Source organism: Alligator mississippiensis, chromosome 1 (genome assembly GCF_030867095.1).
Source record: "Alligator mississippiensis isolate rAllMis1 chromosome 1, rAllMis1, whole genome shotgun sequence".
Taxonomy (NCBI): Eukaryota; Metazoa; Chordata; order Crocodylia; family Alligatoridae; genus Alligator; species Alligator mississippiensis.
The window spans coordinates 35714627-35740410 of record NC_081824.1 but is presented as its reverse complement, the minus strand read 5'-3'; the positions used below and the strand labels follow the sequence as shown (position 1 = coordinate 35740410).

The window sequence follows — 25784 nt, the reverse complement described above, 5'->3', positions numbered from 1 at the left end:
CAGCCTGGGGGCAGGAGAGGCTTTCAACTCTGGGGCCCTGGGGTTGAGCTCAGGCTGGCCCCCTAGTGGCAGGGCTGACCAGGAGCAAATTTGGCATCTATACATGCCTTACTATGCAGTAAGTCCTCATGAGTAAATTTGCTATTTGCATTTGCAGGTAGCAAATTTACTTATGAGTAGTGAAGTTTACTGTGTGGTAAGTATGTGCACATGTAAATGCACATGGTTACTGTGCAGTAAACTATGCTATTACACAGTAAAGTGTCTCGTGTAGACACACCAGAGAGTTGCATAGGACCCAGTGTTGCCTGCAGGTACTTGATTCTAAGACAAGGCTTCATTTCCCCCCATGATGAATGGGGAAAAAAAACCAACCTCATCTTGGAACCAAGTACAGGTTTCCCTTGCTTTATGTGGGTTCTATATATGCAAATTTGCTCTTATGCAATGACCCTTTTTATACCCAAAATGTGTTATATGCGAGGTAAACCCATGCGATTAGCATAGGTGTGCTCCCCCTTCCCCCAAGCAGGTAAGTCTGTGGGGGGAGGGGAAGGCTAGGGCCTCACTCACCCCAGCCCCTGCTGCAGTGGCCCTGTGAGCAGCCGATGTCAGCTGCCTGCAGCTGTTGGGCTTTGTCATGCCCCAAAACCCGCAGGGCTCCGCTTGTCCCCACTCACCCTGGCCACTGGGCTGTACCATGGCATGGTGCGGGCAGCTGGCATCAGCTGCTCCCAGGGCTACTGCAGCAGGGGTTGGGGTAAGTGGGGACAAGCAGAGGAATGGGGGGGCATACGGCACAGCACAGCTTGTCCCTGCTCACCCCACCCTCTGCTGCAGCATCCCCATGAATGGCTGATGCCAGCTGCTTGCAGCTGCTTGGCTGTGCCATGCCCTGAACCCCCCGGGCCTCTGCTTGACCGCACTCATCCCAGCCCCTGCTGAAACAGCCCTGGGAATGGCCAACGCCAGCTGTGGAGGGAACTGTCAGTGTGTGCGGGGTGGTGGGGGGTGGCAGCACGGCTCTTTCTGCTACACGCACCCCAAGAGGCCTGTGAGGCTGTGCTGGGCTCTTCCCAGGGGGTGTGTGCCCTCTGATCTGTGTGCAGGAGGACAGCAGGCTGCTGTCCACCACCAAGAAAAGCCTAGTGCTGCTGCCAGCCCCAGCCTGCAGTGGGAGCCTGCTATCCTCCTGCATGCAGATCTGGGGACACATGACCCCTGGGAAGAGCCCAGCACAGCCCCTCAGCCCTCCCAGGTTGCATGCAGCAGCAGGAGCCACATTACCCCCAACCCTGCACCCACTGACAGTTCCCTCTACTTTGCTCACTGCTGCAGCCCCGGGAGCAGCTGACACCACCTGCCTGCAGCCCTTGGGCTGCACTGTGCCCCTCCCCGCGCCCCTTCCAAAGTCCTAGCTTCAATCCCTCCCTCTCTCACTGCCATGGGGATCTATCCCTATATGTTACGTTATAAACTGGTTCCCTTTATGTGAATTCAATTTATACACAGTTTTCTGGGAACGCACGTATCGCATAAAGCATGGGGAACCTGTAAATATGGTAAATTTTTAAAGAAAATTAATGGAGCTGCTATTTCTATTGATAGTTCACCTGGACCACTTGGCAGGGTAGAGTTGCACCTTATAGATATACTGAATCAGAGATGCATAAGCTCTGTGAGTAAAAGCTTACTTCATGAAAGGTTATACAAGGACATGCAGAGAGCAAGCTATCACATGGTGTGTACGTCTACATGTGTACATTAATATGCAGCAACAAACTCCAGTGCATATCACACTGAAGTTCATTGCTCCCAGGTACTGCATTTACACGTGCACCCAGGACTGCAGCATGTTGAGCAGGGTCAGAGCAGCCCTGGCTGGCAGGGGATCAGAGTGGGGTGGAGGTGGGGTGGGTCAGCCTGCCAGTCCTGTGCTACTCCAACCTGGCTCGATGTGCTGTAGAGGGGCTGGCCTGCTCCAGTCCAGGGTTAGCCAGCAGGTGTGCCTTAGCCACCTGGGTCAGCATCTATTCATATGTTGCTTTGCATGAAAAAACTCTGCAGCAGGCTAGTGCTTGTATTTACAAATACTAGCCTGCTATTTTGTTATTAGTTTACCTCAGCCTAATAGAGCCACACATGTAGACACTGAGACATTTATTGTGGAGCTAATTAGTTAACTCCTCAGTAAACATCTCATGTAGACATGCCCAGAGAGAGTGATCTGAATGTAAAAGACAGGGAAGGAAGGGGACAGTGTGGGATGGAAGAAGAGAGGGCACTGCTTACACAGGCAAAGGGTAGTGACAGGTAGGCCAGGGCCCAGGCCAGAGCTGGGATCCATTGCCTGCACACCTCAGAAATGGGCATGGGTTTAGTGGGAAGGGGTGTGTGGGGAGCAGATCATGGCTCTGCCCTGGGGTCTGGCCCCATGCTGTCACAGCCCCAAGATTCTGGCCCTGGCCCTAGCCCCAGCCCTGGACATAGGTCCTTTCCCACCCATGGCTCCATCCCCGTGCACCTGGCTGTGTGTGTGGCTCCCAGTTAGTCTCCATGGAGACCCTGGGATTTCAGGACGGTGACAGCACAGGGCTGGGGCAGAACCACGATCTGTTCCTTGCACATCCCTGCTTGTAGAAGAAGGGCCCTGCCCCGATCTGGCCCTGGCTCCACAGCAACCTCCTCCTGAATCTGCAAATAACAATCTTAGTAATGCAGTATCAGGATGGTCGAAAACCATCAGTCAGTTCATGCAGGTGATGAATTCTGGCCCTCTGCCTACTCTGACTTGTATGTTTATATTGTCACTTCTTCAAAGTAGGGACTGCCTTTTAATGTTACTCTGTTGTGGGACCCTGTTATTGTTTGGCCTACAGAAAGTAAAACAATCCATGCAATTCTATTTTTAGCATTTTTTTTCTATATAGAGTCAAATACTGCCCTCATATGTCTTGGTATAGCCCAATTATAGCTGTGTCTGAAAGAGCAGAATTTGGATGTTCATGCGTAATATAAAAATGCTGTTAAATATGATCGAATATATCTTATTATATTGAAAAATATGTCCCGGTATATTGAGCTAATAAGTATGAAGGACATTAGCTTTGAATGCTATACACCCATTCTAGATGAGAATATGTAAACTACTGTTAAAGCAAAAGGACTTTGGGCTCTTAAGTTTTACAGCTTTTAAACCTTTATTCTTTAATTGGTTTTTGTATGTGGTATTTAGTTTATTTTTTTAACAATGTAGAGGTGACTCATTTTTTGCCTTAGGATATCCTTGGAAATGAGCTGTATCATTTCAATGAGTTTATCCTGATGACACATTTTAAAATAAATAATCTCTGTTGCAGTTTTATGACTTGCCAGCTGTGCTAAAGAAAATCCTTTGAAAAAATATTTAATTCAATGGGCACTAGCTACTTTTAAAGCTTCAGAACACAATACAACTATAGCACAGCCTTCTCAACCTTAACTGTAGTGTTGCTCTGGAGCAATCATGTTGCATATGCCAGCAGTTCCTATGCTATCGTACCTCACATATTGACTTAATTCTCTTCCCTTAGGAATAATTCTAGTATCTCCAATTCAATGATATTTATTAATATTGGATTCTTGTTAGTGAACAGTGTCAAAGTCACTGTATTATTTACATTTTATAATATATCTGTATTTGGGACTAGGGTTTGGCTTACTCTTTTATGTGGGCTTTGATTCATCATGTACATTTGTGTTGGTATACAGAATGGACTATGCTGGATTGCTTAGAGTACACACTTCTGGGGAAAGGGACCATCTTTTGTCCTTTTGAACTTACAGTGGTGGAGTCCTGTACATGCCTGGGTTTGCACTAGTGTCATAATATATAATTCATAAATATCATTTATGAATTTTGATAGGATAATTACTGCCAATACTAATACAAATAATTTTCACACCAAAAATATGTTTAGAGAATATTGAGGCTGCAAAGTTAAATATTCATAAGTCAGGAAATGCCAACGTTAAGAATGCAAGGAAATCCTTAATTCTCTCTTCTTGAATGTTCAGGTGGTCTTTAATGACATGAACAAAGATATAATAAGTTCTGTGGCTGTAAGTTTAAACACAATACATTTAGAGGATAAATAAGGTATGGAACTTTAATGAGGAAGGTTGTATTGGATCTTCCGATATTGAAAAATGGGAGCAGGTGGCTGCTGTGACTCTGACTAGCCCGGAGTCCAGGCTGGGCCAGAGTCAGACCCACAGCAGCCTCCTGTCCCTCGCTCCACTCCATATACAAATAGATGATGAGGGGCTTTTTTCCTCATGCTGATTGGTACGGAAAGCCTGGTTTTTTAGCCAAGTAAATACAATAATTCCTACTTCAAAACTTCCTTCCTGGTGTGATTCAAGACAGCCTTCCAATACTTAGATTCTATACCTGGAAAATTATAACAAATATATACATTTTCCATATATTGAATCTAATTGTTGGGCTGGGGGGGGTCTTTTATATTCAGGGTCATCTTATATTCAAGTAAATAAGGTAATTCAGGGAAATCTTCTGGCCTATGTTATTCAAGAGACCAAATGATATTTTTGGAATTGTCCATTCCCACCTTAAAATCTATGAATTGCCTACATAGATATGTACCTCATTCAGTGCACAGGATGAATAGTGAATAGCAGATTGGGTTGGATGGCCTATTTATTTTTGAACACCTTACCAAAGCAGAAATGAAACAGTAATCTGCTTGCAGTCCAGCACTATAAAAAAATAGAAATTGATTTGAATGAAAGTGATTACCTGTAATACTTAACATTAATATAAATTGTTTGTGGATATAGCATTTAATCCATTTTTATTATATCTTCATTTTGCCATGATAATGTTCCTTCCTTCAGTGCTGTTTGAGGTAAACAAGGCATATGCAAATATACATATTTAAATAATAGCATGTTTTTGTGTTATCTTCATTAGCTATGAACAGAACAGGCCCTATCTAATATGCACCGAAGAAACTAGAAAACCTCCCCATATATGTAAGCAGCACTATTTGTATTTGTGACATTGTGTAAATGGGAGAAGTGCATATATCTGTGGCAATAGGGGATGGGAAGTGTGTATATGCATGTATGCGTGTGTGTGTGTGTGTGTGTGTGTGTGTGTGTGGCACTAGGACTATTTGAGACTATGGATGGGGACAGCTGAGGTGTCTATGGGTATGTCTACGCTGTGTCCCCAGAACTCTCAGGAGGGATATGCCTGAGTATGTCCCACCTATCCACTCCTACTCTTATACCTCAAACCTCAAAATGCATTGATTAACCCACTTCAGGGGTGGCCTGTGTGGCTTCTCTCAAGTAGACCATGAATAGAACTAAGATCAGGCTGGGAATAAGTGGAAGTCAGGGAGGGTAAAGAGGGTGGAACACTAGCAAGCACAGTCCAGAAGGAAAGGTGCAAAGGTATAAAAAAGAACAGGTGGGCTAGGGATAGACATTACACATAAACCAGTTTAAATGATCAGAAACTGGTTTAAACCTGTACCAGAACAGATGTGCAGTTCACATAAACCAGTTTGAAAAATGGCCAAATCCAGTTTGAGATAAACCTGGTTGAATGTAGTATCAGACTTAACTCATTTGGCTCAAGCCAATTTATGCACTGTCTGTCCCAGACCCCTTGCTGGTTTAAGTTAAACCAGGCTCCCCTAGCATCCTGGCATGCTCTTGGGGCTGGGTGGAGCTCTGCTCTCTGCTCCAGTGAGCTGGGTGCCCCCTCCCCTCTGCTCTCTAGTCAGAGCAGGGGCAGGGTGTGGCCAGACGCTGGCCTTCCATGGCGTTGGAGGCAAATTCCTTCCTCTGTCTCTCCTCTCCCACCCCTCCCCTGACAAACCCTGGGGACTGTAGCTGGGGTTTGCCAGCCCCAGCCACACCTCCATGGATTGCCTGCAGCAAGGCAGGGACAGAGTTAATTCCTTCCTCTGTCCCCACTCTTCCCTGGACCCCCCAGGGGTTTGGCTGCAGTCTCTGTGGCTTGCCTGCAGCTGGGCAGGGAGGGGATTATTTCTACAGCATGTCCCAGAATGGGGGGGAGGCGGAGGGGAGAGAGAAGCTAGTTCCTTCCCCTGTGTGCAGCTCCAAGCCCTGCACCTGTGAGCCCAGAGCTAAGACCTGCAGGACCAGACTGAGAGATGGGAAGTGTTGGCAAATACCTGACAATTACCACATCTGCTGGAGATATAGTTGACGGAAGTTGCAGACAGCTTCACCAAAGAATGCAAAGAACTACATTTACATTATAAAGCAGAATGTGTACAAGGTGGGAATACCTAAACAGAGCCTTTCTGAATGCCTGGCTGTAAAGAGACACTCTACCCTCAGGATTAGTAAAACTAATTCTTGTCTTCCTGGTTTACATTTTAAATTAGACTAAATTGTGTATGCTGTTTTACTGGGCTGTATCTTAGCTTAGGCAAAGATTCTTGGTAGTGCCCTGTTGCATGCTTTGCAAATTGCTATGTTTAATACATGCTTGCTTCAGGGAAAGGACTTTTTCCCCATCCTCACTCCTCAGTCTGGTAGCAGCTGCACTCCCCCTCCACCCCCCGCCCTCCTCCAAGCTGGTGGCTGGCATGCCATGTGTTGTTCTAGCCCTGGCTGGTGCCTGGCCATGCCCTCTCCACTCCAGTAGGGAGGGGTGAGAGCCTTGAAGGGCATCTCTCTTCCCTCCCCTTTGGCAGTGGCTGGCAGGCATGCTCTAGTGCCCTGCAGCTTCTGGCTTGAGCCACTGCAGCATGTGGCTGCATTTCCTGATTTAACAGAGAATGTCTGTCCAGTTATTAATCAGTTTAAGCTATGCAGCTTAGACTAACCTGTGTTGCCCTGTGGGGTCAGACCAACTCTCAAGATCACAATATTGCGCAGTTAGACAGGAGAGTGTGACACAATTGCACATATACAAACGCACAAATCAATTAGGTGTATACAAACACACACTACCAGCTCAGGCACATACACATCCAAACCAGCCTAGGCACATGCATACCCATTACCAATTTAAGCACATACACTATACACCCCAAAAGTTAGACACAGATCACTAATTTGTATATCATGCATGCAATGCCATATATATATATATACACACACACACACATCAGTTCACACGCACACAACCCACCTACACATACACATAGGTAAGTTCCTAACTTGAATGGTACAGTGTGTATGTGTGTGCTTGGGGTATCTGGGATACTTGGGGGAAGGTTCAGGTGAGAGAGAGAGAGTTAAAGTGCAGGGAGTGAAAGCTGCAAGAACCAGGATTAGAACTGGTGGACTATAGAGAAGCTGGCTGAGGAACTGAGGCTTGAGTTTACTTAAGGTAGACTGGAGCTGGAAACTGAGGCAGACAGCTGAGATATTAGGGGCGGGGGCAGATAAGTGGTGGCAAGTAGGAGACAGCCAGGAAAGAAACTGAGGCAGAAACCTGGTTGCTCATGGGGAAAAGGAAAAGGCAGTGGGGATAAGACAGTGGCAAAGAAACAGGGGGTTTTGAGGCAGAGAGGAGCTCAGGACAGGTGTTGGAGGTGAGCCAGAAGCAGGAGAGGGAGAAATGAGACAGAAGTTAGAGGAGCAGAGATCGGAGCAGGGCCAAACCATAGTAAAGTAAAACCCAACTTAGGGGTCCAAATAACAGTTTTATTAAACAGACAACACACTACACAGCCTCATGAAGTTAATGATTCTCTCTCTCTCTCTCTCTCTCTCTCTCTCTCTCACACACACACACACACACACACACACACACACACACACACACACACACAAAAGCATTCACAATGGCAGCAGGAGAAAGAGACTCAGTGGAAGGGTTGGAGTCCGGGTGGGGAAGAGAAGCAGAGTCCAAGTCCTTGGTTGAAGAGGGGGTGGGGGGTGATAGCTACCTATCCAGGCTGGAAAGGGGTCCTTGTCCAGTAGGTGTTGTCCAGAGGGGGGTTGCCGGCAGGGCCTCTGGGTGAATTGAAGGTGTGGCATGGTACTGGTCCAGATGGAGAGGGTGTCCCACTGGGTCTGTCTTCACTGCCCCTTTTTATAGGGGCAGACCTTGTGTGACCCTAGTGACAGGAGGCATGCTCAGGCAAGGGTCAGCTCCTGGCATACTGAGCATGTGTGCTCCATGCAGGGATGTGCAGTTTCGGGTGTCTGTATTGGTGGGGTACAATGGTAGAGTTGCTGGTTCTGCAGGGTCTTTTGTCTTTCAAATCCTGGGTTCTTGTCTCTGTTCCTGGGTGAGGTCCGTGGTTCCTGGATGAATCAATGTGAGGTGATGGCCTGGTTATTACAGGCCATTCAGTAGAGGCCTGCTACCATTGTATTTCAATCATTCCCAATCACTTTCATTCATCCAGGAACCAATTAACAAGGGAGGGGTACATGAATAATACAGTTGCAACACAGGGGATGCCCGAGCAGAGGACACAAGATGGAGGCTTGACATACAAAATGGAAACTTGACATGACTTACGCTAACTTACATATATAGGCCTAAAACAGTAATCACACAATATAAAATCAGTAGAAACATAATAATTATCACTTGTAATCATCATTATAAAACAGTGGATATCAATATCAAAATAGCAGGGAACTTATTTGCAAAGAAGGAAGAGAAAAATAAAACTTACTACCTAAAATAAAAAGTTAAAGTTTATCCTACATCTTAGCTTACTTATACTTATCTATAGGGAATAGAGAGGGAAAGAAAAAGTCAAAAGTGGTTGGGGAAGGGGTGGGAATGCATTTTAAAATAAATAAAAAAAGAAGAACTGGTGGTTTTGCTACACCTGGAAAGAGTGAATCAATTCAGGCTCAGGCTTTTTGAATGTCTGTCCCTAGCCGTGAAGTGAAAGAAACCGTAAGACCAGTAAATTTTTGTAACAGCCTTCCAGTAGAAGTTGTGGCACAAAAACCTTGATTACTTTTCATGTGGACGTTGGTGAGGTTATGAAGTAGATTATTCAATGTGGTTGGTACAGTAGCATGGGAGTGGACTTGACCTGTGGGGTTCCTTTCACTGCTATGGCATTAGATTCCTATGTTGGAAGGAAAAGGAAAAGGGAAACTAAAGCAGGGACAATGTAGCCAAATACATGTTTTATTAGTAGCTATGAATCCCTGAAAAGAATGGCATTTAACAGACAGTAAGATGCAGATCTATGCCCCCCCAAGACAGGAGACTGTGTGCATACACAATATTAATTCAATATCAGATCAGGAACATACAGAAATTCCCAAGTAAATGAATCTACAGCAAGCCTGATATCTCTGACATTTAAAACTATGAGCCCCCCCTCCACGAGAGTAGTTGTCTGGGATGGCTGTGTTCGCAGTATTGACATGCAGGCCCTCAAATGTTAAATCTTAAATCGAAGTTCCATCTCTCTAAAATGCAAGATAAATACTGTGAAATGATAAAGCAATAAAACCAGCACAGATTAAACTCTATATCTTGCAAACTGATTTATATACAATGTGTTAAATAACTGACATAAGAACAAAACGATTAGCATGCATTTTTCATGCGCCAAAGCTATCTGCTTAACAGCCTCATAGAATATATAGTACTTCTGGCTGAGTAGAAATGAAATGCTTTATTCATTTGGTTATTGATATTTGGAGGAGTGTTGAGGAATTTTAAACATTTTGCTGGATATTGTCCTCATTGCTGTCTGAGAAACTGTCTCTATCTTGAGGCATCACATCTAATTGATCTATCAGGCTTGCTTCTGTTTGGCTTGGCTTTCCCTATCTTGCATTAAGCTAAAGGGCTCAGCTGAGAAGGGAAGAAATCTGAAACTGTTCTCAAAAGAAACTCCGGATAACATAGGACTAGAAAAGAACCTTCAAGGCGTACTCTAGTCAGCATGTTTTGATTTAATGATAGCAAATATCCTAGCTATTTGCTTGGAGAATTTATTCCTGGCACCCAACACACTTAGAACAGTTTATAAAATTAAGAGGATGGTAACTATAACAGTGCCTTCCATTTTGTCTACTATTCCTGTCAACATTACAGTCCATGGTAACTCTTCTATAGCTCACTTTGAGGAGGAAACACCAAGTAGGTCCTTCAGAAAGCACTAGCTACTCATCCCTGCTTCTCTGCAGTTGGAGTTCCTCTTTTTCCTAAGCACTCATCAGCTTGTGCCACAGCTAACTGTTTCAAGCCCCTCTTAGCTAAGATTGTCTTACAAAAAGCTTATTACTGGAACATTATGAATATATGGGGGGGAGGGTGGGAACCACAAATACAGATGGAGACAGATATGTTTTTAGGTTTAAGTAATTATAAATGTAACTTAATTAGTATCAACATTTAGCTATGGAGCACTGAAAAGTTACCTGTGAAAAAGTTACAACAATTCCTAGTCTGATGTTCTCAGTTCCCAAGAATGAGATGTTACATAGGTCTGTGCTGGGTCCAGTATTATTTAATAGCTTCTATATTACTTTGAGTGATGGGGCTGTTAATGCTTCACATATTTGCAGATTACACTAACCCGGGTGGAACTGCAGATACTTTGGAGAGTAAAGGTAGGGTCCAGATTGACTTAAATAAACTAGAGAAATGATCCAAAATTAAGCAGATGAAATTCAACAAGAACAAATTACTTGGGATGGAATAACTGCATGTATAGATACAGACTGATGAATGCCTGGTGAAGATGCAGTACTTCAGAGAACAACTTGGGAATTAGAAGCTGATGATGAGCCAACAGTGTGCTGTTCTTGAAAAAAGAAAGAAAGAACGAACGAAAGAAAGAAAAACAACAGCATACTGAGTGTGTCTACACATGCATTTGATGTGGGACCAGTTTACTTGTGAGTATACTACTTGTAAGTAAATGCTTCCTGGCAGATATCTACATATGCAGGGATGTGGGAGAAGATTTTCTGCTCATGGCAGCAAACTGCTCCCACTTCCTGGGGTCCTGCAATGGGCCCCTTCTGCCACCAGGGGGAGCTGGAGGCTCAGGATGGAGCAGCCTGTGGCCAGAGGCCATCTTTAAAAACCAGCCCTGCTCTCTGGCCAGAAACAATGTGCACAGCGTGGGGGCAGCATGCAGCAGCACTTGCATTGCAGCTTCTGCCAGCCTGCACCTTGGCTGCTCCAGCCCCTGTCCAGGCCGTCATTGACCATCACAGAGCCTTTGTGAATGTGAGCACTGGCTGGGTGGGCAGTGCCCATGACACCAGAGAAGCTGTTTCACACCAGGGATGCCAGACCTGCACCTGGGCGTTATGGTGATCCCACTCTTCCTCATCAGGGACCCTGCCTACGTGCTCCTCCCCTGGTTCACGTGGTCCTACACTGGCCAGCTGGACCCCCACCAGGCACACTTCAACCACTACCTGGGCCAGGCCCGTGCACTGGTGGAGTGTGCTTTTGGCTGCCTCACGAGATGTTGGCACACCCTCACTGCCTGCCTCAAGTTTGCCAAGGACAACATCCCCTGGGTCATTGTTGCAGCCTGTGTGAGGCCCAAGGAGAGCCCAGGGAGGAGGCTCTCTGTGAGGCCCAGGGAGAGCTCTTTTGTGAGGCCTGGGCATAGGAGGCATGGTGGTAAGAGGATGCCTGGCAGCAGGAGGATCACCTGCGGTGGCAGCAACAGCAGCAGCCCCCTCACTGCTGAGGCTCTGGGCAAGCTGCACAACTGCCTTCAGGGGCAAGGGTATCGGGTGCAAGACGTGCTAGATGACCTCCTCTTCCACGCCCCACTGTAGCCCACATGGACAGCCGCCTATGGACTCCTGCCCCACTGGCCACCCCCAGCACCATGAGCACAACAGACAGTTCTCAGGAAAACGTTTTATTGCCCTCACAAAAACAGCACCCCCCACATCTGCCCTCCCAAATACTAGAGCCTATCCTCCCTCCCTCCCCAAAAACAGAGCCCCTCCACCACCCATCCCACCCACCAATAATAAAACAGCCTCTCCCCCATGCAAAATATTCACAATGTAGTTTGCGTGAGTGTGCCCTTCTGGGGTGGAGGGCTATGGGGTGGGGGCACCTAGGGGGCAGAGCCTGGGGACAAGCAGCTAGCACTCTGGCCTCTGGCTGTTCCTCCACAGGTGTGCACACCGTGGCAAGTCTGACAGGTGTGGGCCTCACCCACGGGCAACAGTGGCTGCTGATCCCCTAGTGGGGCAGCTTCCCTATGGTGGCTGTTGGCCAGGGCCAGCCAGGCCAATGCACAGTACTAGCCCTGCTGCAGGTTGCTTCTGCTCCACATCCATGTGGAACCAAGGCAAGTGATGGGGCTCGGCCCAAGTGTGTGTGTGTGGGGGGCAGGGGCTGGGGCAGGGGCTCCTGACTGGTGGAGATGGCATTGGACTTCCATCCAGGCCCATGAGGGGGCTTGCTTTTGGGTGGCGGGAGGCTGCCAGAGGGAAGGCAGGGCTAGGGTTGGGGGCAGGGCAGCAAGTGGCACAAAGGTGACTGCCAGGGCCAGGATGGAGTCCAGCACATAGCAGTCATCCTTCATGGCCTGCACTGCCCTAGCCACAACTGTGCCCTGCTCCTGCAGAGCCTTCATGAACTCATGCTACAGGGCTAGGAACTGTGCCCTGAACTCCCAGTCTGCCCAGTCCCATGCCTCCTGATGCTGGTCCTACGCCTCCTTGCACCAGTCCCATGTGTCCTCATAATGTCCTCTGCTCATCACCTGACATGCTGGGCAATGTTCTTCACCTGCCATGTCTGTGTGGCTGCCTAACTGTCGCTGCGGCCATCACCAACTAGTCCAGGAGGAGGGCCCAATCCTGGGTCCTCCTCCTTCAGATCTGGCACATTTCCAGAACCCTGGCTGTGGGTGGTGGTGACCCTGAGCCCACATCCCGGCTGCCAGCTGTGGCCTCTTCCCTGCATGCAGCTGCAGAGCCATGAGAAAGCTGTTTGTGAGAGTTTCAACATTTCTGAGATAAGATGCTCTCTATGAAGGGCCCTGTGCTGCTTGGCCTCACATTAAGGGTAAGGAATGCACATGTGCCCAGGGACCATAACTTGGCTGGGCAGGCCAGGGCCTAGGTGGCTAATGGTTGAGCCCCTATTCCCACTCACTCCCCTGGGGCTGGTGGGCCACTGCTGGCTGTTGGCAGCATGCCTCCCCCACTCCATTCCCAAGCCAGGACAGGCTAGGGTCCTGGCAGTACCTGCTGCCATGGCCCCAGGCCCTGCTGCCCCTCTTCTCCTCCTGCAGGCCAGCCTCCCTCCTGTGCTGCCACCTACTTAGCCCATGGTGCCTGGGCCTGGGAAGCATGGGGCTCCTGGACAACTGGGACAAGGAGTTACCTGCACCTGAACCCTCCCCACAGGGGGCCTCTCTCTGGAGACACGCTGGGGCCAGTCCCCACCTTAGCAGTGCTGTGCCCTGAGTATTTATCCTGCTGTTCATGTCCCAGGCACTGCATGAGGAGCTGTTTGTGCAGACTGAGGGGTGCCTGACCCTTTACACCCTGCTACTGTTGATTGCCATGGTGCCCCGTGTGACCTGCACACCTGGCATGAGACCCTGAGCTTCAATGGTGTAAGGGGCAAGCCTGGGGTGCCCTGAAACCTCTGCTACTGCCTGGAGGGATATCTGTGGCTGCACTACATGTCCTTGCTCCATGGAGCCAAAGAGGACATAATCACTGGCATCAATAATTTCCATGGCATGTGAGAGGCCCATGTGGGGCCTTAGCTGTGGGGGCACAGGCTGTTCTGTCTCCTGCCTCCCTGCATGCTGTGGTGAGGGTGGCTGGCCTGGGCAGGTAGTTGGGGCTGTCAGGGAGGGCATTCCCCCCATGCAGGGCTTACCATGTGGGTGGGACTGACATGCCTGGTGACTCTGGTCACTTCCAGCTAGCAGCAGTGGTGTGCAGCTCCCAGTGATGTCCTTGGGTGGTGGGGAGTGGTGTGTTGGTGCCTGGCCAGGGCCCCTGTCACCTGGGGAGAAGCTGGCACTGCTGGCAGCCAGTAGTGACATCGCCAGCTGCACCTCATGGCTGGGGCTGAGGTTGTGGAGCTGGCAGAGCAGGTGCTTATCTGGACTCCCAGAGCTGCTGGTGGAGGATTGGGGGAGCTCAGTGGGACAGGCTGCTGGTGATCTGAGAGGCCCTCACATGGTGGGGGGGTTCAGGCAGGCCACCTCTGCTGCTGTATACAGCATGGCTGTGGCCTGGGTCCTGGGGCACAGGGATCTCAGTCAGCTGCTGCATAAAGGGCATGGTCTTGCAGGCACTTCCACAACCAATGGTTCTGGTTGGTGATGGTGACCCACTGTGCCCAGAAGGCCTTGAGCTTTATGCAGCACTACCACGCTGACCAGTCATGCCTACACTCCCACGTCTGGCCTGACAGCCCTTCATATACATGGGCATTGGAGCGCCCACCCCTCACGAACTGCTGCTGCACCTCTGCCTCAATCCACAGTCCCACAAGATCACCAGCCTCCTCCTGTTACTAGTCAGGGCCCTGAATGGTGGTGTATGGTTTTGGCAATGACACCATCAGGGCTGCAGGAGCACAGCACAGGACTAGGCACCTCAGGGTGAGGCAATGTCCTGCAGTGCCTGCAGGGTCTGGGCAGGCTGCTGGGGGTTGGCTGTGGGCAGCTGGCACTGGCCCCAGGAGCTGGCTGCAGCTGGGACTGGGGGCTGGCAGGTCTGGCAGGAGCTGCAGCAGTCTGCAGGGCTGGATGGCATGGGCCTGGGAGCCATGTGGCACTGTGGTGCCAGACAGAGGCATAGGGTGCAGGCAGGTGGCACAGGTAGCCTTTGGCCATTGCAGGGGCAGCAGAGGCCAAGAGTCCCTCCAGGCTCCTTGCCGTTGTGCCCTAGGCCTCAAAATACCTGCAGGCTTTTGAGGGCCACAGAGGCAGCCCAGCTCAGAGGTGTGAGAGGCTCCTAGCCCTGAGGCTGAGCTCTGGCTGACCCCCTAGTGGCAGGGCTGACTGGGAGCAAATCTGCCATAAGTATTCACAAATAAATTTGCTATTTGCATTGGCAGGTAGTAAATTTACTCACGAGTAGCAAAGTTTACAACACGGTAAACATGTGTAGGAAACTATGCTTCTGCGCAGTAAAGCATCTTGTGTAGATGCACCCACTGAGTTGTACTAATGGGAGTGTTACTTGCAAATCAAGTGAAGTGATTCTTTCGCTCTGGCACTGGTGAGCCCTCACCTGCAGTACTGGATCCAGTTTTGGGACCCACAGTTTAAGAAGGATGTGGACTGAGTGGAAAGACTCCAATATAGAACAACAAACAAGAAGGCAAGATTTACAAGGGAAGGCTGAAAGAACTAGGGTTATTTAGTCTAGAGAAGAAAGACTGGAGGTAGGATCCAACAACAGTCTTCAAATACCTGAAGAGACATTGTAAAGAGGATGGAGATGGGCTTTTTTCTGTGGCCGTAAAGGACACAGCTAGGAGCAATGACCTCAAAATACAGTACAGGAGATTTGCTCTTCCCTGAGTCCACTGTTGTGTCAAAAGTGAAGGTGTATTTTCCATTATCAACAGCCATTGTTGTTTTGGTCCCTTAGCATAGCCCCTTTTAATCATAGCCCCTGGCTCTTACATCTAAGTACTGCTACTTTTAAATTACTGCTTTGTAGTCTTTTTTTATTCTGGCTGTCATATACACATGCAGCTAAACAAAAACATCGAACTCATCCATGACAGTTCATGATAACAGTCCCAGGAAATATATTGGGCTTACTGAAATAACCACTAGAATGGTTTGTTACAACTACATTGTCATCAAGTTGTCTTTAATTAGTAAAATTCCACCATCAGCTCCAGCTATGCAGCACCATTTAGGCCAGATACAGCCATTACACTTTTACTGGTATAAGTGATCAGAAACAGGTCTAAACCCATAACAGAGCAGAACTTTAGCACACGTAGACTGGTTTAAAAATGGTGGAACTGGGTCTAAGCAGTCTGTGTGCCCCCCACCCTGTCCTTTCACCAAAAAGCAAATGTGTATTCTGTTTGCTACTGATCAAAACTATGCTGCTTACAGAAAACCACATAACTTAGATCAATTCTACCTTGTGTTTTTCGAATGTCTGTACCTTGCCGTAAGGGCAGGAAGAATACATAAGCATATTGGATTTAGATTGGACATTAGGAAGAACTTCTTCACAGTTCGAGTGGCCAAGGTCTGGAACGGGCTCCCAAGGGAGGTGGTGCTCTCCCCTACCCTGGGGGTCTTCAAGAGGGGGTTAGATAGGCATCTAGCTGGGGTCAACTAGACCCAGCACTCTTTCCTGCCTATGCAGGGGGTCGGACTCGATGATCTATTGAGGTCCCTTCTGACCCTAACATCTGTGAATCTATGAATCTATGGTAGGAAAGTTTTGCCATTGGCCTAAGTGGGGTGCAGCCCTGTTTTTAATTTGTCCAGTCTGACATATTTCCTGGGAACAGGTTTTCTGTCTGCAGTTACCTCTTCTTATCTATCATCAAATCCTGCACCTGGAGAAGTTGTTCAGAGACTTGTACCAGTATGATGATGTGCATCTCTTAAAGTTCTATGGTGAATTTGGGCAATTTCAGATTCTCAGCTAAAGTTAGAAGCAATAAACATCGAAAAAATAAGAACTGTTTTTACATTGTGCCTTGTGAAAGCATGATTTTAAAAGGTCTGGAAAACGTGCATTCACATCTTTGGGCAGCTAAAGGAACCATAACATTGTAGAGTAGCTTAAGCAAGTTCCTATATGGAGTCACTTTGAATTTTGTCTAGTATTAATAACTTATTTTATATTAGCTGCATGCAAGTTGGGGCTGTCATCAGTTTATCATGCAGATGTTGAAAAGATTTGGAGCCTGAATTTGCTGATTAATTTGTTTAGCTTTATGACAAAATACTATTCTCAGATCAACTTCCTAGGAAGTGAAAGATAATCTGGCATACAATCTATTTTTTGAAATGTTGACATAAATAGCTTTCAATTTACCTGACTCTTCCTGTCAGGCTGTGAAGGTGAATGCTCTTTTTCTCAAATTGGCTCTGATCAAAATCAAGCTGAGGTCAACCATGGGACTAGAGATTGAATGGGTTATCACTAATGTCAATTGAGAGTGATTTGAGTCAGTCACTGCATTTCAGAGGCTTAGTTGGTGATTCTGCAACATCAAAGAGGAAGGAAGTTCTCTGTGAATCACCAGTTCTTGTTTCCTTGTGAATCAAAATACTCTACTTTAAAAAATAGCCTATATATTAGAAACTGTGTAACAATTGTTATGATGATGATGGTGATGGTGATAATGATGATGACAAGGACAAGCCCTAGGCCAGTGAGGTTTGCCTAAGTGTTGAATAAATGAGGAAGGGCCTCAGGATTTGGTCCATGTTGCTGATGATGAGATGCTAGTTAAAATAATATATTAAGTGATGTAAAGTTACACGGGTGTAGTGTGGTGATTTCCTTCCTGAGTTTGTCTCTTTGGAGTAGATTAGGTGAAGAAGATGATTTCTAATTTTCTCTTACATAGTTGTGAAGCATATTTGGAGTTGTGTGTAGTAGTCAGAGGACTGTAGATGATTAGTCCTCTGGGAACGATGTTGTGTTTCTTGCATAGGCTTAGAAAATATGTCACTGCTGAGTTTGGCTTCTTTCTTCTTCATGCTGCTATCTGGGGCCTGCTTTTAAAGACTGAAGTAGGTAAAGCCTGGTTCTTGCAGCCTTAGGGGATTGATTGCCCTGATTGCTTAATTGGGATCGGCTTGGCTCTGGGCCCTGATCTGAGCTCAATACAATATGCTTATGGTCTATAAGAGCAAAAATGATTAACTGGCAGGGCACAGTGTTTGATGGATAAAAGTTGTTTAAAATATAATAAGGTTTGTGTCACTAAGCAGTTCAGAAAGATCACAATGCTGAAGAGATTTTAATTGTCACATGATGTGTGTGGGAAGGTATCATATAATACTTTGTATCAAAGATGATAGTTCTGTAATAACAAGCACACCTTTCTCTGTAATTAGTTTAAAAAAAAATTAATAGGTGTGGCTGGATGGAGGTAGAATCCCAAGGAAGAGTGGAGTCAATGGCACATGGAAGATGTATCACTTCCTGCTGAGCTGTGTTTGAGGCTGGACCCTCACCCAAGATAATTGTCCACGCAACTATTGCACATGCTCAGTAGATTATGCACTGGCTGGGTCAATGTACAGCTACCTATTTATGTACTTGGGCACAAGTGTAGAGGAAGAGGGGCCTCTTACGTTTTCGCCCCAGTATTTGAGTGGTTGGGGTACGTCCCCAAAAAGCAAGAGACCTGGGTTTTAACCCTCACTCCTAATTTTGTTCAAGGGTAGGGGTTGTCTGTCTGGCCAGTGTGCAGCCTACTGAGCATGTGCATATAGCCATGTGGATGTTTATGTATCTACTACATGGGTAACAGAATCACAAGCTATGCTTATATGCCAGAAATGCCACTTTTGTGCCAACTATGCAAATAGCATTTAGATACAGAAATGTCAATACAATTTGGTCTGTCTTCTTCAATATAGACTATTCCTGTTTGGACCTACCCCCCTGTTGGCCCCTTCAAGATAAAAGCACTCCCCAGCCCCCAGAAAGATGAGAAGAAAGAAGGGCTTACACTCTGTGACCCCTCTTCTGGTCTCCAGAAAAGCAGCTGAAACTATCCCAGCCATAATCCTCTCTGTTGGCCACCTTCAGAAGAAGAAATAAAACCTACCCATCCAATGGGTAGAGGAAAGAAAGCCACTTGCAGTTGTCCTTTAATATTCTAAGGCTAAGATGCTTCTGAGTGCTACAGGCCATAAAAAAACCTCATCCCACCAGACTTGATTACAAATATAATCCAAATAATGACTGTTTATCTGTCCCGGCCTACTGCTCCATCACTCTTTATCACACTCATTAGTCTTTCTGGGGGAAACATTTTAAAATGCTTATTGAAAATGTATCTGTATTCTCTTTTTTAAAAAGTTTCTTTCATGTATCAAGGCAAAGAACTCTAAGCAGGTTAGCTCAGCATGAATTCATTCCCCGGTCAGATTCCCAAACCATTGCATTTTTCTAGCACCACATCTCTTAAAATATTATCTAAGACTATGTTTCTCCATAACTATTTTTAACATGAACTGCATTCTTCAGTTGCCTAGACTATCTCTTTACTCTTTTTAAAATAAGGGAGTTAGGCTTTCCACACTTCAATTTTTCCTGAAGCTACTGAACTTTTATAAAATATAATTTAGAGGTTCACCAGTTTCCTGCCTTCTTTCTATAACATTTATTGATGCATATTATCTGGCCTTGAAGCTTTGTCTACTTTAAATGGGTCTAATACTTTATAGCCAACTCTTTTCTATGTATATTCCTTTTCTATTATCCCTAGGGGTATGATCATCAATAGATTTGTTCTCCAGTATCTTCTGCTATAAAGGCAGGGACAAAGTAAATGTTTGACCGTAGTGTTCAGTTTGGCATGGAAATGAGCCTACATTATTTCTTGGTCAGAGGTATATTTTTCCTTTGAAATTAGTTGATATATCAGTATATATGTGTGTATATGTATATGTATATATATATATATGTATATGTGTAGATGAGACTTTATAAATGTGTTAATATAGAGGTGTGGTAGGCTGCAATCTGATGTTATTAAAGGCCTATTTTATATTTGCCCCCCTCTAGTTTTAGCTTGAAAAATATATTTGGCCTGAAAGTTGCCAGATTAATTCTGAAGGTAACAGAATTTTGGGTAAAATTGTTAAGATAGTCAACATTTTTTTAGTTACAGGCCATTAACATTTACCCTGCAGACTAACATAGTTAACTACCTCCCCAATATGACCTTTCACCTTTGTCTAATCTGTCTCAGAAATTTATTATTACTCCTTCAAAGTTTATGTAGAATTGATATAAACATTTTATAAGTACTGGTAGAGAAATTACTACTGGCTGATGCTGGCTCTTAAAACAGTTAGTTTTCAAGATCAGGAATAGTAAATATTTATGAAAATACTAGTATTTGAAAACTAGACAAAATTCCCTATTAGAAAGAAAAGGAAAAAAAGGAAAAATAGGTGGAGCATATTCAGAGTTGTTATCACAAATTCTTTCAACGGTTAAAGCAAAATACCAGGGTAATGTATTGCTGAAGGTAACAATGACAGCAACAGTGAGTTTTAATTGACAAATTCTTTTCACAAGACTTACAAATATATTGGGGTATGCGTTTCTATTAGACTATATCTTTTTCCTAACAAATTCTTTCTGCATCTGTTTCAGACTGACTGGGAGAATGTGGATTTTAGTTCCCAATCATTAGCAGGGTCAGCTCTGCTCATTCCTTTAATTCAACAGGATGGTGACCCAGCCTACCCCTTTCATTTAATATTGAAACTATGGGAAAGATCCTCAGCTGGAGTTAATCAATGTAGCTCCAGTACAGCTGCTACTGCTAACAGCAGTTTAGAGGCTACCCTGATTCTTTCACTTGTTTTTGTGGAGAACATGGTAGAGTTCTGCTTGTTTTAAAGAAATATTATGCGTGACTCATTTTTAGGGACCTACCGAATTCATGATTAGTGGATTTCATGAAATCTGGCATTACCTGGAAAATCCATGGAATCCATGAAAACCAAAGAATAAAAACCTTACTAAACACTGTGGCAGCTCGCTAGGGTGGGGAAAGGGGGTGCTGCTGGCTCAAAGGGATGCCAGAAAGATGGCTACTACCCCCCACCCTTCACTGCTCATTGCTTGCGAGGGCTACCTACCTTGTGGCCCTGCTGCTCTCCATCAGTTGGCGAAGGGCATGGCTGCATGATCCACAGCCCTTGCAGCCAATCAGCCTAGAGGGGTGGGACTACATAACAGGCAGCCCACACAGCCAATCAGCAGTGAGGGGCAGGGCCTCCAGGCCCCTCAGTCATTCAGAGACATGGGGGGGGGGACATTGTGATCCACCCAAAACATGGCTGCTTGGGCCTGCATTCTGCTTGTGAAATCAGGGGGCAGCCCCTGCATATTAGGTAGGTCCCTACTCATTTTCCATGTTAACCATGTTTTGCTTGTTACCTGACAAGGGGTTAACTTTCTTCCAGTGAGACTTGCTAAGAGAGGGGAGTAGTTAATCAGTGGACTATTGTGTATAACATGTAATTCCTAGGACAGGGACAGTGGATGGTCATTAGGGTTGGATGGCTTCCATTCAACTGGAAATGCCTTCCAGAAAGGGAATCAGATTTTTCTCAAACTTCTTGGCAGGGGCTGTGCTCTAGAGGTCTAGAACTTCTTCAGGGACAGTACAAAAACAGCCATTGGTGAAGTCTCTCACAACCACCAAGGCTGAGAAGTTGGAGAAGGAACTCATGGACACAGAGAGGCTGGGCAGAAGAGAGGAACATGTTTCCATGTTTAGATTTTGGATCAGCATAGGGAAAAGGAAATTGCATAGGAGAGAAGGAAAGAAACTCTGTAACGTGGAGGACAAGCCATGTGGGGTGGCAGGAAGGGGAGAGAATTTCTGGACTCCTGTTACATGTCTGACATATACCCCAAAAATGCTCAAGAGTAAGTAGGTAAAGGTAACGAAATACAGAGGGATGTGTTTATTACTTTATCTAACTTTGTATTTCACATGCTTGCTAAAGTAATAAGACGTTGTAATAGGAACCTTACAAGGTTTTTAGGTCTGTTTGCTTTTTTAACAGTAAACAATGAGCTTTCATTGATAAGTTCTTTTCACAAGACTTACAAATGTCTTGGGGTGATGTATGTCTACTAGACTGTACATTTTCCCATGTGTCTCTGAAAAGTGAATTGTAAATTGCAACCACAGAGTTGGTGGGCACAATATATTTTAAAAAAAGAAAATCTGGGAAAAGTCTAAAACCAAGACAGTTAAAGAAAAGAAATGAATAGTTATCAAAGTCTGTATACTATTGGCATAATAACCAGCAACAGAGTAGACAGTGTAAAAATACGTATTTCATATATGGGTGGAGTAAGATTTTCCTGCATGAGTATTATACTAATGGGCCCCAATATGTGGTACATGATCAATACAATTAATGATTTGCTTTCTTGCTTTGAACATACAATTTTTTTCATGAACTGATAAATAAATGTGTGTGTGTGATTGTTGTTACCTTTAACAATTAATGTACCAACTTAATTGTTTTTAACACTTAAAAAAACTCTGATACGGGTATCAGAGGAGGGAGGCATTAGTTTGCCTTGAACATCTGTGGTCTATCACTTGAGATAGTTTGCTGCATGCTAACACTTCTGATGAGCTGAGCCTTTCATAGTTTATTTAATCTTGCCTTTTTTGGGGGTTCATGGAATGATTAATAGGTTCTGTGAAACACGCATCTACCCTCTGCCCAAGTATCTCCTGTTTGATGTGTTCTCCATTATTAACTCAGGTTTCTGATAGGCAAGTCTTTCTGAACCCATTTTCTGCTGAACCTTATCAAGTCTTTTGTTGTTAAATTGTGTTATTTCTCTTTGCTGTCTTCTGAGGCAGGTGTTTTCTGAACTGGCAGGTTTGTATTTATAGGTTTCCTAAGTTAGCTGACCTCTTGTTTCTCATTCAGTGATGTCAGAATTCAAACATTGTTGCTGACAGCAGCAGGAATTTAGACTTGTAGTTCATTTTTCTCATAGGCAATTTGTGCACATTGGAGCTGTGGGTAAAATTCTGTCTAGTGACCACCGCATGCATCCTTTCAGAAAATGTCATGTTCAGAGGCTCCTATCTCCATGGACTTGCCTTGGCCACAGCAGAAACAAACCAAGAAAAAATAGGTGTAAGCAATTCAACAAGACAAACAGCAAAGCAATTAAGGCCTCAGAGAGTACAGTCTGCTTATGTAACAACTTTCTCCTCAAATTCAAGGATTCAAGTACAAGGTTGCATAAATAGTAATCTTCTTTGACAATACAAAAAGGGATCATGAAACTATTGCAAACTGCTTTTCACAAGCACTGGAACTGAATACACTACCAAATAAATTCCTATATATGTACTATCCAAAAATACTTATGCTTCAATATCTAAAGGTCCAGTTTGTTCTGCATGACCTAATGCTATTTCCACTCACAGTCACAAGAAAAGCCTGCATATTGGGAGGAGCCTTTATGGTCTAGGACGTTCTAGATTTCATGTGAGTGATGAGGCCCTGTGGAGAGGCAGGCTGGAAGGTCGGTGGAAGTCCCAGGTGAATTAAAAATGGAAGATTCTACTGAATCAAATAGACAAATAAATTATGTACCTGAAACAATATTCCCTATCTTATTTTTTGGATAATAAAATCATTTTATTTTACTCTTCTAAATGTTTAGTCTTCAGTGGGAGCATCTAAACATTCATTAATGTGTTTCAGGTAATGCGTATTAAATTCAGTACCTCCATTGTGAGGTACTAGAAGAAGTCTCATTAGCCTATTTGAATGTGCATTAGCTAAAGAACCCTTTTTTTGTGATGCCTTAATGCACATTCAAATAGGTTAATGCACATTAAAGTGCACACGTAGATGTGCCCGGTGTGTGGCAGTCTTTTGTATTGATGCACAACTATATTTTAGATGTTTCTAGATATAAACATGAAGTTTTAAAAGTAACACATGCATTGTTGGGTTAATGGTTGTGCTAATGGGATCTACCAGTGTTCAAGTCTGTGTCTAAGCCTTGTTATGTACTAGATCAGATCCCTCATTGGTATGCTTATACTAGGTCCCCCATCACCACTTCTGGGTCCCTTGTTGCATGCTGGATCCCTCATCAGCATGCATGTTTTGGGTCCTTTTTCACTTCTGCCAGGCCCATCACTGTGACATGTTGGGTGCCTCACCTCATGATAGCTCCCTTGCTGCCACTGCTTGGAGCCTTGCCACATAATAGATCCCTTGCTGCTGCTCCTAGCAGCCTCACTGCATGCTGGAACCCTCCCTACTATTGGTTGGAGCCTCCCCATGCATTGGGTCCCTTGCCACATGCTGCATCTCTTGCTGAGTGCTGGGTCCCTTGTCACTGCAGTTGGGTCCCTCCCTGTAGCATGCAGGGTTCCTAGCTGACTCCTGAGGGTCCCTCCTCCCTGAGTGCTGGTCAACCCTTGTGGGGTCCTTTCCTGTTGTGTGCTGGCTGGGGTATCTCATCCCTGGGCACTGGCCGGCCCTTGCTGTCCCTCCCAGCTGCATGCCTGGCCAGCCCCTCCCCAAAGCATCTGGCTACCTGGAAGGCAAGTGATCAGATCACTCCCGGCTACTGCCTAGTTGGCAGGTACTGAGGCAACTCAGCATGTGCCGGCCAGGCTCCTTGCACACACCTTGAAGTGACCTGGCAGGCACCAGTCAAGCACCGTCCCCCTCAGTATGCAGTGTTTCTGGCCAGCATTTTCTGAGTTGCTTTGAACTGATGCTCAAGCAGTGGCTGCTGGAGGAACTTGGCACACAGAAAGGGACCCACTTAAGCTGCCAGCATGTGCTGGATTACTCCAGCACCCATCGCTGGAGCAGCAGCTCAGAGCAACTCAGCATGTGCTGGACAGAAACCCCGCACGCTATGGGGACAGTGCCTGGCTGGTACCTGCCAGGTTACTTTGAACTGCATTGTGGGGTTTCCAGCCAGAGAGTGCCAATGCATTCTCTGGTTTCAGGTAAGTTGTATGTGATCATAAGATGAGGCTTGATTTTCCACGTGTTGAATGGGGAGAAAATCTCATCGTATAATCGAGCAAATATGGTATTACGTTTCCTTTTTTCTTTTTTCATATTTGTGATAAACAGTTTGATTTGATCTCCTTGTCAAGAGGTTAGATGTTGGTCACTGTTCTATCAATATAAGTCTCTAGCAACCCATTTTCATTTAATTGGGAACATCTGGATTCAAAGAAGTATAACCAAAAGTAGAATTTGACCATGATGAACAAAACCAACACAAAACTTTCTTCCTATTTATCTGTATTGCTTAAATTGCCAGCCTCTATAGTTATTTGTAATATATCTACCTGGCTTTCTCTTTCTAAATATCTGACATGCCATGGTTTAATTTTATTTAGAAAATCAAATGCTAGCATTAAAATACCTATAGGCTATGACATGTAGCAAGTGTTCCTTAAAGCATTTAATATGTAATTTGTTTGGTTGGGCACCCAAGTCATTTCTTATATTTTTTGTTTCCTGTCTGTATGACCTAATCTTTACCAAAAAAGGAAGCATTGGTAATAAGGACATTCACTTTATACTAATCATAATGAGATAATCAGGCATAGGAAATTGTAGGATACTTGATACAATTTTTGATCCTACTTTGCAGTAGAAAGTATTAGGTTTATAAAAACCACAAAACAATTATGAATAAGAAATAAATCCATTAAGATCATGATTGGTTCATGGACAATTCATTAACAAACAAAGTGCCAAATACAACCAATAATTTGTTTTTAGCACATAATTTGATTAGCTGTAGTGCCAGTTTACATTATGTGTTTGAGTGCTAATGTGTCCATGGGGACCTCTGCAAAAATAATCTATGAATCCTGCAAACTCCTTAGCTCAATAAGAAGATACTACTGAGAAGCAAGAAGCATGAAAATCTAACTGAGGCATAACAACCAGGATCTGTGCCCTGAGTGATAAAGACAGCAGGGGCTGGGCTGGCAGCATGGGGGTGGGCTGATCATGGCAGTGGTTACTATTCTTACATTTCTAAGTAGATACCTGAGGCTGGTGCCCCATTCACCCATA

The 25784-nt window shown here is 45.3% G+C and overlaps 1 long non-coding RNA gene across 3 annotated transcripts in view; it reads left to right on the top strand.

Moving 5' to 3' along the window:
* LOC106738870 (uncharacterized) overlaps positions 1-25784 on the top strand; it is a 77768-nt gene that overhangs the window by 39353 nt on the left and 12631 nt on the right. The window lies entirely within an intron of this gene.